The sequence below is a fragment of the Callorhinus ursinus genome, unplaced genomic scaffold, assembly GCF_003265705.2.
Source record: "Callorhinus ursinus isolate GAN/ISIS: 27379988/994484 unplaced genomic scaffold, GSC_fseal_2.0 scaffold13, whole genome shotgun sequence".
NCBI classification, from domain to species: Eukaryota; Metazoa; Chordata; class Mammalia; order Carnivora; family Otariidae; genus Callorhinus; species Callorhinus ursinus.
In genome coordinates, this window is record NW_027397075.1 from 32,758,202 (window position 1) to 32,774,843 (window position 16,642).

At 34.7% G+C, this 16,642-nt stretch overlaps 1 protein-coding gene across 5 annotated transcripts in view; it reads left to right on the plus strand.

Annotated features, from left to right (window-relative positions):
• RABGAP1L (RAB GTPase activating protein 1 like) overlaps positions 1-16,642 on the plus strand; it is a 762,700-nt gene that overhangs the window by 443,482 nt on the left and 302,576 nt on the right. The window lies entirely within an intron of this gene.

Genomic DNA, 16,642 nt, shown 5'->3' on the forward strand with positions numbered 1-16,642 from the left:
GATGTAGTGAAGGCTCAGAGGAGTCCTGAGGACTGTCCTTTGGAGAAGATAATGTGACAGTTGGCTCAATTTTTGGACAATACATAAGGGTAAGAAAACAATGTGGTTTTTAAATACTAGCAAGTTCTCTAATATTATTGGTATATTTTAACTTATGTCACATTAGACATCTTCATGCAGTTTTTGTGTCCCATTTTTAAAAATCTTTTCCCTCATTATTAATAAGGCTGGAAGAAAACTTTTTTCCTGATTTTTAGTAAATATGCTCTACATGGATATAAAAGATTCTGTTTTTGTTAATGTTAATATAGTTTTGGGGCTAGATTATTAATTTTTTAGGTTATATCAGAAATGCAAAATGACTTTTTAAATCATTACCTAGAGTTAACTCATACTGTCAATACTAATTGAGGCCAAAAGCTAAAAATTACAAACAGAGTTTTGCCCTTTATCCTCAAATTTAAGATGCCTTATAAAATGTGGTGGACAACTCAACATTATCCTCACTCCCCATTACAGTAGAGATTATTACTGAAGATGAACTACACAAAAATCTTGTAATAATATGGAGAAAAAGCAAATACCATGGCTAACTTATGTTACATAATCAGTTCCTGAATAATCAAATTTATCCTTTTATTGAGTAGCAAAATTGGCCAGTAGGTATTCAGAAGTACATATCAGAGTTATTTTTATATTTACTGATTTTTTTTATATTACTTATAAAAGTACTTGCCTGCTTGTGCTAACCAAGTAGGACTGATGCTTCATTCTGCAAATGGCATAGCTTTCATTAAAATCCTTCTTGCATGTTTGTGTTTTAGCCCTCTGCCCACTCCTATTTTATTTTGTCTGTCTTTTCTTTTCTTTCCTTTTTTTCCTTCTCTCTTGATGTAGCCGTTTGGAAGATTATAAACACTGATCAGAAATCTCTTTTTATATGGATGTATCATTCAGAGCTAGAAATGCATAAATAACTTAAAATCTGAGAGTGTACTGACTTCTGGAAAGTAATACATCATCTAGTTTTAAAATATGCTACAAACCATTGAATACCATTACAAATGTATAACATATTCATTATATGAGTGTAAAAGGCAAAAGTAATTATTAAAATTTTTTTCTACCAATTTTGAAATAATGTAAGCTAATCAGCTTCTGTCATGTGTAGGGAAGATGTCAAAATTTATGTAGTTTCCTAGTTTATGGGGAAGGGTCTGACATGATATATGGGAGAACATTTTCCCTCTCACATTCAACATATTTTCAGCCAATCAGTAACTTTTCCTTCAGTTTTTCTCTGGCTGATACTAGGAAGTTTTTTCACATAACTAAAACAGATGGTTTTATGTGCTTTCAGCCTCTGACTTACAATTTTGCTCCCTTGTAGTAAAAATAGTATTCCCCCTCATTATACAATATTTACGGGAGAAATATCTGAACCATTACTAAACACAAAGATAAAATTTAAATAGTTGGTACGTTTAAGTAGTTGATATCTTTGATATTACAGATAATAATCCAACCTTGCTTTGATATTGCAGACAATAATCCAACCTTGAATTTCATTAGACAGTACTCCTTAGTACATTCACACAGCTCATGTAGCCATGTTAGATTATCAATGTATATTTGCAACATGATTAGACAGTTTTAAAGCTCTTTCTGAGTAAAGAATATTGCAACAGTGTAGCTCTAAAATACCTTATAACTGCTGAATATTTTAAATTACACCACATTTTGTAAAAATATGTTGGGGCGCCTGGGGGGCTCAGTTGGTTAAGCGACTGCCTTTGGCTCAGGTCATGATCTCAGGGTCCTGGTATCGAGCCCCGCATCGGGCTCCCTGCTCGGCGGGAAGCCTGCTTCTCCCTTTCCCACTCCCCCTGCTTGTGTTCCCTCTCTCGCTGTCTCTCTCTCTGTCAAATAAATAAATAAAAGCTTTTAAAAAAATAAATAAATAAATTTTGTAAAAATGTGGAAAACAAAAGAATCATATTAAAAGCATTTCAGAATTCAAGGTGGTAAATAAAGGTTGCTAAAGCTTATAAGGTTGTACTAAAATATATATTACCTAAACGTAATTTTACAACACCCTTAGATATTGGGGAAGACCAGAAATGAGTATATCAGAATATGTTGGAGAAACGAAAATTTGCTGTGTTCCTAAGTGACACAATTCCTTCTCTTCTTGATCTATTATTTAGTAGTTTAGGGCTCATGCAGGGAAATCTCAGGTGGTGATGATAACTCACAAATAGGAAAGCATACTTAATGATACTTCAGAATTGAATATTCATCTCAAGTTTGTGTATACACTTTCCTTTGCTTTTTCTATCCAATTTGAGCTATAGTCTTTCATTTTAGGACTTTCATCCCATATCCCCAAAAGTTGCTCTGTGTAAGAAGGCCACTGAATGTGGTCCACCTGTTCTATCATTTTTATCTCTAGAATCATATCCTACATCATACCTCACACTCTCAGCAATATACCTTTGAATTTCCATCCTGGATACTTTGTACAAACTGGAAACATTACTAATACCTTGATTAAAAAGGCTTCTTCTTTATCAGTTCTTTTTTTTTTTTCCCCTTAATCTTTTTCTTGTCTTACTGCACTGGCCAGAACCTCCATTGTAAGTGTTAAAATGAAGCAATCATAGTGGACATCCTTGTCTTGCTCCCAATTATAAAAGAAATGCATCTAATGATTTACCACTAAGAATGATATATCTTATTCACATTAGCAACACACTTATAGACCTTTTTTTATGCAGTGCCTTCCATCTGTTATATTAATTTCAAATTTACAAAGTACTTTCACATATATTACCTCATTTATTTCTGACAACTTCTTATCACTGGAGCCTATACTAGAAATACAATATGCTGTGCTCTTAAATTGAGACAAATTATTAAGAGAATTTCAATTATAATAAGTGTGGATATCAATTTTGGTTTCAAGGATACAGAAGTCTGACTTTGTAGTTGAAAAGTTTTCTGTGGCTCTGGTGAAATGAGAAATGATCTGAACTGTCAGATTAGAGGGAGGACTGTTAAAAACTTGCTGTCATGTTTTAATGGCCCTGTCAATTTCCGTTTTTGCCTCTTAATATCTTTTTCAGAGTAGGAGGAAATTGAAATGGTTCAAAGATTCTCCTGTTGTCATAAATTTATGTGTGGAAGTTAAACTGAAAGTGTAATAGAATTCACAGGATTCTGAAAATGATAAGTTTAGGGGTCTCCTACCTCCCTCCATCCCTCCTCCCTTCATCCTTCCTTCCTTCTTGTCTTTCCTATTAGTCAAGTCAGTAACATTTTAAAATAGTGTCCTTGAAAGGAGGAAAAAAATACTAGCTCCCCAAGTATCTTTAGCACTTTTCTAGTTTAAATATGATATAAAATCTATTTTGAGTTGGGAGACAGGTTGGCACAGTTTAAAGGACTGAACATCAGGAAATCTGGTTCTTGATTCTTTTCTTAAGCAGACCTAAGACTATGGGAAAATCACTTTTTGGATTTCCTCCTCATTAAGGCTATGGGGTCTGATATGATTATACTGATTTCCAATTCCAATTCGCAGTGATTCTTAAGTGTTTAAATTTTTTTTCTTAAAATATAACAGATGAGTGCAGAACTTAACAATTCCTGTGTCAGGAATAATATATATAAAATATAGCTCTGTCTCTCAATACCAGAGCTATAAGTGAGTATGAGTATGATTTAACATTGAAGACTTCACCTGGCTTTCTGTCGTCTTTGGGTGTGTTTTTCATGCACACATGAAATGGAATACATTTAGTGATTTACTTTGAGATACACATCTCTTTAAAGACCTAAGACCAGTCAGTCAGTCAGAGTAATCAGTTAAAATATTGTTCACAACAGTATAGATTGAAGAGACTCTTGGTGTGCAATTTAATTTGGGGCATATTGCCTTTTCTAATTTTCTTATTAGAGCAACTGTTTTCTGAAAAAGAGTCTACTGTTGTGAATTGAATGGGAGGAATTGAATATATTACATAAAGATCAATACCTTTGTTCATCTGGGTTAATAATTTGATCATATAGTGGTTTGTGGAAGGACAAAAATAAACTTAATTCTTGTTTTATCAAATATTATTCTCAAAACTAGATTGGATTTAATGTAAGAACTAAAACTTTTCAGGTATTATTTTGATACCTGCTATTTTTGAGTAACCTGCTACATGATTTTGAAGAATGCAAATGATCACTGACTTTTGTAAAGTTAGATATAATTATTTATATTGTTTTCTCGAGTTGCTTATTAGTGGTTATAGGGATGAATTATTTTTCACTGAGTTGATTATATTTTCAGTATAAGTTTCTATTTGACTACCCATAATACAGCTCTCTTTTTGGCGTGCCTGAATTATTCCTTGCTTGTATGACAGCATTTACCAAACACATTATAGGCCACTATTCTTTACAAAGCCCAATTTGCTCAAGAGCATTAACAAGCTGTGGGACTGCTCCTGCTCATATCCTTGGAATCTGATTGGCTCCAGAATAAGGGCTCATGGGTATGGAATGATAGGTATTCCTGGATCAAAATGCACCCAAAAGAATTTCCTTTAGAGCTGTACCTTGGGGAGAATCAGACAGCCCTTGGAGAATCAAGCAGGCCTTTTCTGTTCTCTGTGTACCTCCTTTTTCCCTTGGGGTTCTGGCATGCTTCTTTGAGTCCAGAGCAATCTTCTAAAGTAGACCCAAATAGGGTGCTGCTAAGGAACCCTTTGAATCCCTAGGGTCACTGTGCTTTGCCAGCACATCGTAATGAGCAGTGAATTAAGTGGTTTCAGAAGAGCTCCTTGAGGTTGGCAGAGTATTCTCATATAAATTAATTTCCTTAAGGAAAAATTAATTCTTTTAGGTCGTACAGGAAGGCTTGGAGAACCTTTCTAAAATTCAGATGATGATCCAACATAATCACAACTATAATAGTGGAAACTTGTGAAGCACTTGCTTAAAAATCACCCTTCTACCTGTTGTTATGTGATTTCCATATGTACTCCCATAGGGCAGGTTGAATTTCTTGCATTTTATAGATGAATGCCAGAGAAGTTAAATTATTCACCTAAAATTATATAGCCACTAAATGGAAGAGACTAACTTGAACCCAGATCTGTTAGCTTAAAATTCTGTGGTATTTCCATGCCACTATTATGATTGTACATTTGTAATGAAGATGAAAAATTTTGATTATTAAATACCTTCTGTGTACCAGAAACTGCACTAGGTGTTTTAACATGTATCATGTTACATAGTTTTGACAATTATCCTGGAAATAAAAACTATATCTGCATTCTTTTTTTTAAAAGGTTTTTTAATTTATTCATTTGAGACACAGAGGTACAGAGAGAGAGAATATGAGCAGGGGGAGAAGCAGAGGGAGGGGGAGAAGCAAGCCCCCCGCCAAGCAGGGAGCCCGATGCGGGGCTTGATCCCAGGACCCTGGGATCATGACCTGAGCTGAAGGCAGATGCCTAACCATCTGAGCCACCCAGGCGCCCCTGTATCTGCATTCTTATAATTAGGCAAACAAATTCTCAGGAAGACTAAGCATTTACTCATGTCACACAGATAAGAAATTATGAAACTGATATTCCTTTCTAGGTAGGTCTGTCTAATGGCAGGTCCATGTTATTTGTATTATGGCGGCTTTTCTTCATTTTAAATGGACAGTATTTAAATAGCAAGTGATTTAACATCATCAATGTAAGCTAAAGCTAGAGGACTAGAAAATATTTTTCTGTCAAGCTAAAAACTTAAATGCAAAGAAGAAAATGACCTTATTTGCCTATACATATAAACGTCTTATTAAAAATAATAATAATGGGGCGCCTGCGTGGCTCAGTTGGGTAAGCATTTGCCTTCAGCTCAGGTCATGATCCTGGGGTCCTGGGATCGAGCCTCACATCCAGGCTCCCTGCTCAGCAGGAAGTCTGCTTCTTCCCTCTCTGCCCCTCCCCGTCCGCTCATGCTCTGTCTCTTGTTTTCTCTCTCTCAAATAAATAAAATCTTTAAAAATAATAATAATAAAGAAAAGATCAGGGGCACCAGTGGGGTCTTCACCAGTGTACTGAGAGTTACCCAAGCTCCTAGTCCAGGTAAATGTTTTAATTATTTTTTAAAATTTTTATGTATTTTTAGTTCCAGCTAATTAAAATAGTGTTATATTAGTTTCAGGTGTATAAATAGTGATTCAGCAATTCTGTACATTACTCAGTTCTCATCATGATTGAATGTACTCTTAATCTCCTTTGTCTGTTTCACCCATCCCTCCACCCACCTCCCCTTTGGTAACCATCAGTTTGTTCTCTATATTTAGGAGTCTTCGTTTGTTTGTCTTTTGTTCTTGTTGTTCATTTGTTTTGTTTCTTAAATTCACATATGAGTGACATTTCATTTAGTATTATACCCTTGAAATCCAGACATTTTGTTGCAAATGGAAGATCTCATTCTTTTTTATGTATTTCAATTATGTTTTTGCTAAGATAGCCAGTGCAAGATTACTCAGAAGATAGACCAAGGACATGCTTTGGGGCACCACAAAAGAAAAATGAGTTCATCTTTAATGATCATATCTAGAATTTTATAATCTGAAATTCTAGAAAGAAGTTATGTTAATTTTAGCATGCCTGTAAATTTTTATTCCTTTTTTAAAGATTATTTGAAGTACATTTGGAGAATGGACACCTTTAGTGATTAGGGCCTTTAATGATTTAAATAAGACCTTATGGACTGGGGCGCCTGGGTGGCTCAGTTGGTTAAGCGACTGCCTTCGGCTCAGGTCATGATCCTGGAGTCCCGGGATCGAGTCCCACATCGGGCTCCCTGCTCAGCAGGGAGTCTGCTTCTCCCTCTGACCCTCTTCCCTCTTGTGCTCTCTATCTCTCATTCTCTCTCTGTCAAATAAATAAATAAAATCTTAAAAAAAAAAAAAAAAAGACCTTATGGACTTCTAGGGGTGCCTGGGTGGCTCAGTCAGTTGAACGTCTGGCTCTTGGTTTCCGCTCTGGTCGGAGTCTCGGGGTCGTTGGATCGAGTCCTGCATCGGGCTCCAACTTAGTAGGGAGTCCGCTTGAAGATTCTTTCTCTCCTTCTCCCTCTGCCCCTCCTCCTGCTCATGCTGTCTCTCTCTCTCTCTCAAATCAATAAATAAATCTTAAAAAAGAAAAGACCCTAGGGACTTCATTTTTTTTAAAGATTTATTTATTTGAGGGGCAGAGGGAGAGGAGCCTGATGCAGGGCTGGATCTCAGGACCCTGAGATCATGACCTGAGCTGAAATCAAGAGTCTGACCCTTAACCAACTAAGCCACCCAGGTGCCCCTACCCTAGGGACTTCTAATAATAATAAATAGAAATTGAGTATCACAGAAAACATGTATTTTTCTTGTAGCTGATTATAAGACGGCAGTCTTCTTTTTTCCACCAGTTTTAACAAGAAAAAGTTGACATCACTGTATAAGTTTAAGATGTACAGCATGATAGTTTGATTTACATATATTGTGAAATGATTATCACAGGTTTAGTTAGTATCTATCATCTCATATAGGTACAATAAAAGAAGAGAAAAAAAATGTTCTCCTTGTGATGAGAACTCTTAGGATCCACTCTCTTAACAACTTTCCCATATTCCATAAAGCGTGTTACCTGTCATCATCATGCTCTACATTACATCCCTAGTATTTATACATCTTGTAACGGCAAGTTTCTACCTTTTGACCACCATCATCCAGTTTCCTGTCTCCCCACCACCTGCCTTTGGTAACCACAAATCTGATCTCTTTTTCTATGAGTTTAGTGTTATGTTTGTTTTTTCTTTAGATTCTACATGTAAGTGAGATCATATGGTACTTGTCTTTCTCTGACATATTTTACTTAGCATAATGCCTTCAAGGTCCATCCATGTTAGGCCTTCATCTTTATAAAGAACGGTTTCCTTAAAATCACCTTACATCTCATTGTTACCATTAAAAAAAAACTTTATAACATTTAATATACATATAGAAAAGTGCACAGATATTGAGAATATAACTTAGTGAATTTTTACCAAGTATATATAATCACTATAGAATAAAGATAGGGAATTTTACTAGCATTCCAGAAGCTTTCCTTTATTTCTTCTACCAGTGGTTGCCTCCCCCACAGGTAACCACGATTCTGATATATATTGCTATACATCAGTATTACGTCTTTCTGAAATTTAAAAAGTGACGGTTGTGTGTTTGTTCCCATTGTCTATGAAGTTTATCCATGTTATTGTATATGGCAGTAGTTTATTTTATTGCTGCTTAATATTCCATGATATAAATATACTAAAATATAGTGTCCATTTTATTCTTGGTAGGCATTTGGTTTGTTTTCAGTTAGGAATAATATTGGTATGTACATGGTTGTATTAATAGTGTTTTCTTAAACATATGTATTTGTTTCTGTTAGGTATAGACCACGAATGGAATTTCTGGGTCAAAGTGTATAGACATGTTCACCTTCAGCAGATATTGCTAAACAGGTTTTCAGTTTTACAATTTATATTTCAACCAGCAATGTGGAAGAGTTCCAGCTGTGCTCTATATTTTCACCAACACTTGGCCAACTTTTAAATTTTAACCATTTTGGTGGATGTGTAGTAGTATCTCATTGTGGTTTCATATGCATTTTCCTTATGATTTCAGAAGATGAGCACTTTCCACATGCTTATTGTCCATTAGGATAACCTCTATCATGACAAACTTGTTTGCCGTTGCTTATTTTTACAATTGGGTTTTCATTACTGCTTTGTAGGAGATTTTTTTGTGTGCATCATAAGTATGAGTCCTTTTTTAGGTATATGTATAGCTAATATCTTCTCTATGGCTTGCTTTTTTACTCTATTAATAGTGTCTCTTGATGAACAGATGCTATTAACTTTTTAAAGGCCCAATTTATTAACTTTTTATTTTATGGTTAGTATATTTGTGTCTTGTTTAAGAAATATTTGTTTAACACAAAGTCATGAAAATATTTTGTGATGTAATCTACAAATTTTATTCTTTTGCTTTTTACACTAAGGATTATCTGTCTACAGTTTATTATTGTATGAGGTAGAAGTCAAGATTGATTTTCTTTCCATATGTATCTCTAATTGATCCAGCATTATTTTTAAACAACCATTCTTTCTGCACTTTATTGCTGCAGTATCCTTGTCATAAATCTGAACCATGTATATGTGGGTGTGTATCTGGACCATTTTTTAAAAATTCTTTTTATAATTAATTTTTTTATATATTTGATATGTAACATTGTGTAAATTTAAGGTGTACAGTGTATTCATTTGATTATATATTGTAATGTGATTGCTATTGTAGTGATATTTAGCACCTCTACCATATTACATAATTATCCTGTCCTTTCAGTGGTTGGAATACTTAAGTTTTAATTTCTGAGCAAGTTTGATTATTGTAGTACAATATTATTGACTATATTTATTACACTATGTATTCAATCTCTTATTTACTACTTGTTCTAAGTTTGTACCCTTAAAGAATCAGTCTTATCCCCTGCCTCCATCCCCTGATAATTACCATTTTACTCTCGTTTTTTTACAAGTTTGACTTTTTTAGTTACACATATAAGTCATATCATACAGTACTTGTCTTTCCCTGTTTGACTTAACTCACTTAGCATAATGCCCATCCATGTGGTCATAAATGACAGGATATCCTCCTTTCTCATGGCTGAATAATATTCCATTGTTTGTGCATATGTATATATACATATATATATACACACCACATTTTCCATTCATCTATTGATGGGTATTTAGGTTGCTTCCATATCTTAGCTTTTGTGAATAATGCTACACTAAACATTGGTGTGGCTATATCTCTTTGAAATCCTGTTTTCATTTTTGGACCATTCCATTCCATTGATCTACTTGTCTGTCTTTGTACCAGTGTCACACTATTAGAATTACAACAGCTTAACAATAGGTCTTTTTTATATTAGCATTTTATTCTATTTAAAGCCTTTTCTTAAAGAATCTCTACTTTGCTTCTAAAAAAAAAAATCTTATAAGGCAGCAGGATGGGTGATACTATTATCATTTCAAAGATAAGAACAATTTATGCCCACAGTTACTTATCTGGATTTAGACAAATCCAGTTTTTTTCTTTTTTTGTAGTTTCAAGTTTTTATTTAAATTCCAGTTCACATTCAGTGTAATACTAGTTTCAGGTGTAGAATTTATTTTTTTATTTATTTTTTATTTTTTATTATGTTAATCACCATACATTACATCATTAGTTTTTGATATAGTGTTCCATGATTCATTGTTTGCATATAACACCCGGTGCTCCATTCAGTACATGCCCTCTTTAATACCCATCACCAGGGTAACCCATCCCCCCATCCCCCTCCCCTCTAGAACCCTCAGTTGGTTTTTCAGAGTCTCTCATGGTTCGTCTCCCCCTGAAACAAATAATACATTATATGTTTAAAAGAAAAAAAAAGAAGAAGATAGTAGTCAGGTGTAGAACTTAGTGATTCATCACTTACATACAGTGCCCAGTGCTCATCACAAGTGCCCTCCTTAATCCCCATCACCCACTTAATCTATCCCCTTGCCCACCTCCCCTCTGGTAACCATCAGTTTGTTTTCTATAGTTAAGAGTTTTTTTGCCTCTCTGTCCCCCCCTTCATGTTCATCTGTTTTGTTTCTTAAATTCCACATATGAGTAAAATCTTATGGTATTTGTCTTTCTCTGACTGACTTATTTTGCTTAGCATAATACTCTCTAGCTCCATCCACATTGCTGCAAGTGGCAAGGTTTCATTCTTTTTTATGGCTGAGTAATGTTCCTTTGCATATATACACCACATCTTCTTTATCCATTCATCAGTTGATGGACATTTGGGCTCTTTCCGTAATTTGGCTATTTTTGATAACAGCGCTATAAACATTGGGGTGCGTGTGTTCCTTTGTATCTGTTTTTGTATCCGTTGGGTAAATACCTAGTAGTGCAATTGCTGGAACATAGGGTAGTTCTATTTTTAACTTTTTGAGGAACCTTCATACTGTATTCCAGAGTGGCTGCACCAGTTTGTATCCCCACCAGCAATATAAGAGGGTTCCCCTTTTTTTGCATCCTTGCCAACATCTGTTGTTTTTGTGTTGTTAATTTTAGCCATTCTGGTGAGGTGATTAACAATAGGTTTTATTATCTGATAGTTTTTGGCCTACAGCTTCGTTCTACTTCAAAATTAGTCTTACGATCTTGGCCCTTCATACTTTCATATGTTAGAATCAAGTTGACAATTTTTGAGAAAAAAGAAAAACTTCCATAAGGATTTTGATTGATACTGTATTGAATCAATACTTTATCAGTTTTCTTAGTTTTTTCAAAGAGCCTACTTTTGGCTTTGTTGATTTTATCTATTATATGTTTGCTTTCTATTTCATTGATATCTGCTCTTTTTTGTTTATTTTTATTTATTTTTAAGATTTTATTTACTTGAGAGAGAGAGAGCAAGAGCTCAAGAGAGAGTACAAGCAGGGGGAACAGCAGAGGGAAAGGGAGAAGCAGACTTCCCACTGAGCAGGGAGCATGACATGGGGCTCAATCTCAGGACCCCAAGATCATGATCTGAGCTTAAGGCAGATCTTAACTGACTGAGCCACCCAGGTGCCCCTCATTCATATCTGCTCTGATTTTTATTTCATTTATTCCATTTTAAGTTTAATTTGCTGTTTTTTTCTAGCTTCTTAAGATACATGCCTAAATCGATCATTTTTTAGCCTTTCTTTTGTTCTAATAGGTGCAGAAAAGGCTACAAATTGTTCTTAGATACTGCTTTCGATGCATTTTTACAAAGTTGTTTTTCTGCATTAAAGCTGTAATTTTTAGTATCACCTAGGTGGCTCAGTTGGTTAAGTGTCTGCCTTTGGTTCAGGTCATGATCTCTGGGTCCTGGGATCAAGCCCTGTATCAGGCTCCCTGATCAGCGGGTAATATGCTTTTCCCTCTCCTTCTGCCTTGGCCCACCATTTGTGCTCTCTCTCTCTCAAAAAAATAAAATCTTTAAAAAACTGTAATTTTTATAATCAACATAATTAAGGTTTAATTTGCATACATTAAGCTGTATCTGTTTTATGCATGTAGTCTGATAAATGTTGACAAATGTATACATCTATGTAGCCATAATCAAAATATACTGCAATCAAGATACCAAACCTACATCAATCTAAAAAGCTTCTGCACAGGGGTGCCTAATTGGCACAGTCAGTTGAACGTTTGACTCTTGGTTTAAACTCGGATCATGATCTCAGGGTCCTGGGATCAAGTCCTATGTCAGGCTTTGCACTTACTGTAGAGTCTGCTTGGGATTCTCTCTCTCCATCTGCCCCTCCCACTCATGCTGTCTCTCTCTCTCTCTCTCTCTCAAATAAATAAATGAAATCTTTAAAAAATAAAAGCTTCTGCCCAGTAAAGGAAATCATCAACAAAATGAAATGGCAACCTACTGAATGGGAGAAAATATTTGCAAATCACATATCTATTAAGGGGCTAATATCAAAAATATGCAAAGAACTCATACAACTCAACACCAAAAAATTGAATAATTCAATTAAAAAATTGGGAGAGAGCATGAATAGACATTTTCCCAAAAAAGACATACAGATGGCCAATAGGTACATGAAAAGATGCTCAACATCACTAATGCAAATCAAAGTTACAATGAGATATCACCTCACACCTGTTAGAATGGCTAGTATAAAAAAGCAAAGAAAGAACAAGTGTTGGCAAGGATGTGGAGAAAAGGAAACCCTTGTGCATGGTTGGTAGGAATGTAAATTGGTGCAGCCACTATGGAAAACAGTATGGCAGTTCCTCAAAAATTTGAATATAAAACTACCATATCCAACAATTCCATTTCTAGGCATTTAATTGAAGAAAACAAAACAAAACAAAAAACTAACTGAAAAGATATATGCATTCCTTTGTTTATTTGCAGCCTTATTTACAATAGTCAAGATATGAAAACAACCTTAGTGTCCATCTGTGAATGAATGGATAAAGAAAATGTGATATATACATACAATGGGATATTATCACGCCATCAAAAAGAATGAAATCTTGCCATTTGCAACAATGTGGATGGACCTTGAGAGCATTATGCTAAGTGAAATAAGTTAGAGAAAGACAAATACCATATGATCCCACTTATATGTAGATTCTAAAAATAAATAAAAATAAAACAAGCTCATAGATACAGAGAACAGATTAACAGTTGTCAGAGGTGGGAAGTGGGCAAAGTGTGTGAAGGAAGTCAAAAGGTATGAACAACCCTCCAGTTATAAGTAAATCATCGGGATGTAGTATACAGTGTGGTGACTATAATTAATAATACTGTATTGCATATTTGAAAGTTGTTAAGAAAGTAGATCTTAAAAGCTCTCCTCATAAGAAAAAAAAAATGTAGCTGTATGGTAACAGATGTAAACTAGGCTTAATATGGTGATCATTTTGTAATACATACAAGTATGAAATAATTATATTGTATACCTGATAGTAATATGTTATGTGTCAATTATACTTAAATAAAAATAAGCAAACAACATATTTCCACTTCCAAAAGAGAAATGAATTACTGACAGGTAAAAAAAGATGAGAAAATACTTTTTGTTACTTTTGATTGGGTACAAGAGAACCAAAGGAACCCTGGTTTTCTTTATTGTTTTATCATTTCATAAATCAAATAGATTTTCTTTCCAGTTAAGTTCTATGTGTTAAAAAAAAGGATATCAAACATTTATATCACCCCAAAAAATTTCCCTAATGCCCCTTCACAGTAAATCCCACCTATGCCTGACCTCAGGCAACCATTTATCTTCTTTCTGCCATTAGTTTACATTTTTCTATAGTTTAATATAAATAGATCATACAAGTGTATACTTTTGGCTTCTCTCATGCAGTGTAATGCTTCTGAGATACATCCATGTAGTTGAGTGTTTTGGTAGTACGTTCTTTTTTTTTTTATTTCATTTTATTTTATTGTTATGTTAGTCACCATACAGTACATCATTAGTTTTTGATGTGGTGATCCATGATTCATTGTTTTTGCATAACACCCAGTGCTCCATGCAGTACCTGCCCTCCTTAATACCCATCACCAGGCTAACCCATCCCTCCACCCCCCCCAAAAACCCTCAGTTTGTTTCTCAGAGTCTATAGTCTCTTATGGTTCATCTCCCCCTCCAATTCCCCCCCCTTTCATTTTTCCCTTCCTTCTCCTAATGTCCTCCATGCTATTCCTTATGTTCCACAAATAAGTGAAACCACATGATAATTGATTTTCTCTGCTTGACTTATTTCACTTAGCATAATCTCCTCCAGTCCCATCCATACTGATGTAAAAGTTGGGTATTCATCCTTTCTGATGGCTGAGTAATATTCCATTGTATATATGGACCACATCTTCTTTATCCATTCGTCTGTTGAAGGGCATTTCAGCTCTTTCCACGGTTTGGCTATTGCGGACATTGCTGCAATGAACATTGGGGTGCATATGGCCCTTCTTTTCACTACATCTGTGTCTTTGGGGTAAATACCCAGGAGAGCAATTGCTGGGTCATAGGGTAGCTCTATTTTTAATTTTCTGAGGCCCCTCCACACAGTTTTCAAAGTGGCTGTACCAACTTGCATTCCCACCAACAGTGTAAGAGGATTCCCCTTTCTCCACAACCTGTCCAACATTTGTTGTTTCTCGCCTTGTCAATTTTTGCCATTCTAACTGGTGTAAAGTGGTATCTCAGTGTGGTTTTGATTTGAATTTTCCTGATGGCTAATGATGAACATTTTTTCATGTGTCTGTTAGCCATTTGTATATCTTCTTTGGAGAATTGTCTGTCATGTCTTCTGCCCATTTTTTGACTTGATTATTTGTTTTTTGGGTGTTAAGTTTGAGAAGTTCTTTATAGATCTTGGAAATCAGTGCTTTATCTGTGGTGTCATTTGCAAATATATTCTCCCATTCTTGTGGGTTGCCTCTTTGTTTTGTTGACTGTCCTTTGCTGTGACATTCCATGCTCATGGATTGGAAGAATAAACATTGTTAAAATGTCTATGCTACCCAGAGCAATCTATACCTTAAACACCATCCTGATCAAAATTCCAATGACATCTTTCAAAGTGTTGGAACAAACAATCCTAAAATTGGTATGGAATCAGAAAAGACCTCGAATCGCTAAGGAAATCTTGAAAAAGAAAAACAAAGCTGGGGGCATCACGTTGCCTGATTTCAAGCTATATTACAAAGCAGTGATCACCAAGACAGCATGGTACTGCCACAAAAACAGACATATAGACCAATGGAAAAGAATAGAGAGCCCAGATACGGACCCTCAACTCTATGGTCAAATAATCTTTGACAAAGCAGGAAAAAATATGCAATGGAAAAAAGAGTCTCTTCCATATATGGTGCTGGGAAAATTAGACAGCTATATACAGAAGAATGAAACTTGATCATTCTCTAACACCATACACAAAGATAAACTCAAAATGGATGAAAGACCTCAATGTGAGACAGGAATCCATCAGAATCCTAGAGGAGAACATAGGCAGTAACCTCTTTGACATCAGCCACAGCAGCTTCTTTCAAGGCAATCTCCAAAGGCTAGTGAAGCAAAAATGAACTTTTGGTAGTACATTCTTTTGTATTGCTACGTACTATTCCACTGTAACCTCATCAATTTTGATGCCATATTTAATTATTAGTTTCACAATTTTTTTAATATCTATGATAGTATCCTTGACCCATTACATTTGGTGATTTTAGTTATTTTTTGGTATTGATTTCTATCTTAATTTTACTATGGTCAAAGAACATGCTCTGTATGATTTCAACACTTCTGAAATTTTTTGACTTGATTTCTGATCTAAGTATGTTTTATTTTGGTATTGTTACATAAACTCTGTAATCATACTTCTCTAATCTTTTTTATAGCTTCTTTTCTCCTATTCTGTCAGCTACTGATGAAATTGTGCTAATATTTCTAACTATGAATTTGGACTTGTCTGTTATTCCTTTTGGTTCTCTCAAGTTTTGCTTTATGTATTTTGAGGCTATATTATTAAGTGCTTACAAATTTAGTGTTATTATGTCTTCAAATTGAATAACCTTATTATCATTACACAATGTCTTTCTTATTGCTGATAGGTACTTTGATATAAGTATGGCCAAATTAGCTTTATTTTGCATTGCATAACTTTTACTATCCTTTTACTTTCAATTGAATTCTTACATTTAGTGGGTCTCGAAGCATTTTACAATTGAGCTTTGTTATTTTAACTAGTTCTACAATTTTTTAATTGGGGTATTGAGTATATTTTTAATAAACTTCAGACATTTAATTTTAAACTTGATATCTCACTATTTTTTATATGTCTCATCTTTTTATTTTTTCCCTCATTTTCCACTTTATACTCTAACTACTGTATAGTTTGTATAATTTTAGTGGTTACTGTAGGGATCACAACAGACATTCTTAGCTTATTAGAATTCACCTTAGGTGTGTACTTCGATCACTTCTATATAATTCAAGAACCTTATATCTCTTTAACTCCATATTTTAC